Raw genomic sequence first — 2914 nt, forward strand, 5'->3', positions numbered from 1 at the left:
TGTTTTTATTGTTTTTAAGCTTTAGATCTAAGTGTTTTTATTGTTTTCAAGCTTTAGATCTAAGTGTTTTTATTTTTTAAGCTTTAGATCTAAGTGTTTTTATTGTTTTTAAGCTTTAGATCAGTGTTTTTATTGTTTTTAAGCTTTAGATCAAAGTGTCTTTATTGTTTTTAAGCTTTAGATCAGTGTTTTTATTGTTTTTAAGCTTTAGATCAAAATGTTTTTATTGTTTTTAAGCTTTAGATCAGTGTTTTTATTGTTTTTAAGCTTTAGATCAAAGTGTTTTTATTGTTTTTAAGCTTTAGATCAGTGTTTTTATTGTTTTAAGCTTTAGATCAAAGTGTTTTTATTGTTTTTAAGCTTTAGATCAAAATGTTTTTATTGTTTTTAAGCTTTAGATCAGTGTTTTTATTGTTTTTAAGCTTTAGATCAAAGTGTTTTTATTGTTTTTAAGCTTTAGATCAGTGTTTTTATTGTTTTTAGCTTTAGATCAAAGTGTTTTTATTGTTTTAAGCTTTAGATCAAAGTGTTTTTATTGTTTTTAAGCTTTAGATCAAAGTGTTGTTATTGTTTTTAGCTAGATCAAAGTGTTTTAATTGTTTTTAGCTTTAGATGAAAGCGTTTTTATTGGTTTTAAGCTTTAGATCAAAGTGTTTTTGTTTTCAGCCTTAGATCAAAGTGTTTTAATTGTTTTTAGCTTTAGATGAAAGCATTTTAATTGGTTTTAGCTTTAGATCATAGTGTTTTTATTGTTTTTATCTTTAGTTCAAAGTGTTTTTATTGTTTTTAGCTTTAGATGAAAGCATTTTTATTGGTTTTAGCTTTAGATCATAGTGTTTTTATTGTTTTTATCTTTAGTTCAAAGTGTTTTTATTGTTTTTAGCCTTAGATCATAGTGTTTTATTGTTTTTAGCTTTAGATCATAGTGTTTTTATTGTTTTTAGCTTTAGATCAAAGTGTTTTTATTGTTTTTAGAGGTGATAAGAACAGCTTGGATTAGTGGCCTAACTTCACCCGCTGCAGTAAAAGTAACATCTCACCGGTTCTTCTCATGAGATTAAATTAATAAAGTAGAACCGTATAAGCAGGGTTTTTGTGGTGTGACGGTTCTGACAGGAGCTGATTTAAACCTCAAACTGGACCCGTCGGGTCTGTAGCTTCTTTCCCAGTAGCCTAAATGTTTCAACGCAGCAGACTTTGTGTTTTGGCTCCAACGAGGTTTCCTCTTCAGGATGTAGAACGAGCCTCATCGAAGGAGGAGAACCTTCCACGAGGCTCTTCTGATGATTTGTTTTCATTTTTACCGTTTAGCTCGTAAAAGCACGATGCAACAAGCAGTTGTAGCAGATTCAGTTTTATGGGTTTCTCAGGTCAGAATGAAGGATTTCTGTGGGTCGGTTTCAGAACCAGGAAGTTTTAGATCTCGAGGCCTGGTCGTGGAGAGGAGGGGGTTTAGTTTACGAACATCAGGGTCTCTGTTTATGCAGATGATGTGGTTCCGTTGGCTTCTTTAGGTCGTGACCTTCAGCGCGCACCGGGGCAGTCGGGGCACGATGACCGTCAGATCCTCCAAGTCTGAGGTCACGGTTCTGAACCAGAGGTGTGGGGGTGGAGGTGTTCAGTATCTGGGCGTCTTTTTCCTGAGCGATGGTAGGATGGAGCTGCAGCTGGATCAGGATCTCATCCTCAGTAATGAGGGTGTTGCTCCGGTCAGTTGTGCAGAAGAGAGCTGAGTCTCAGCCTTAGTCTGAGTCCTAGGAGATTTAGATGTTTTTAGTTTCAGTAAAAAGATGCTCTAAGTGTTTTTACATATTAAACACTCAGACGGTGGGGATTCATACCCTGAAGGAATGCATATCTCCCGCCGTCTTTCAGTTTAAATTCAAGATGGCCGCCAAAGCCAAATCCCGAGAAATGTTTTAAGTCTTGGAGTTTGTGTTGAGGATGACTCTCAGCTACTTCCACGTCAACTTGACCTCATTATCTGTGTTAGACCAAATTTTAGCCTTTTTGTGTCGGCGGCCTCTTCTTCCAGGGGTTCATGAGATATTTTGCTAACAGGTAGAAACGTTTACAAGAAACACACAAGATTATTTAAATATTAAGTTAACATGTGTAATGCTTAACAGACAAGTTTTAAACTCAACAAAGTTTGTGCTCGTGATATTTTCCTCTCGTCTTCTTTGAAGCGTGTTGATCGTACAAATCCATCTCTGTCGCCCCCTGGAGGTGAAACTTGTTTTTATTTAGATTAGGACAGGACTTCAGATCAAACTGGTTTCTATAAATCAAATGGTCTCAAACCAGTTGATGTTGTTCTGAATCCTGACTCGTTAAAACTAAGAACTTGTAAATAATAAAAAGACTAAAAGTTACAGAAATATGGACTGAAATCCACTTTGAGCCTGACTCAGATGTTTGGTGCCGTTTTTCTCAGACTTCGGCTCGTTTCACGTGTTCCTGTGAAGAAGCAGCAGATGTAGCTTCAGTCAGTGCCTGAAACACTCCTCTTCACTCCTTTTCATTCATCTTCACTCTTCACTCCTCTTCACTCCTTTTCATTCATCTTCACTCTCTTCACTCCTTTTCACTCCTCAATTCACTCCTCTTCACTCTCTCCACTCCTTTTCACTCCTCTTCAATCCACTCCTCTTCACACTCTTCACTCCGCTTCACTCTTCACTCCTTTTCATTCATCTTCACTCTCTTCACTCCTCTTCACTCCTCTTCACTCTCTTCACTCCTCTTCACTCTCTTCACTCCTTTTCACTCTCTCCACTCCTTTTCACTCCTCTTCAATCCACTCCCCTTCACTCCTCTACACTCTTCTTCACTCCTCTTTACTCCTCTTCACTCCTCTACACTCTTCTTCACTCCTCTACACGCCACTCCTTTTCACTCTCTCCGCTCCTCT

This window comes from Nematolebias whitei, chromosome 22 (assembly GCF_014905685.2).
Source record: "Nematolebias whitei isolate Nwh7 chromosome 22, NemWhi1, whole genome shotgun sequence".
Classification (NCBI taxonomy): domain Eukaryota; kingdom Metazoa; phylum Chordata; class Actinopteri; order Cyprinodontiformes; family Rivulidae; genus Nematolebias; species Nematolebias whitei.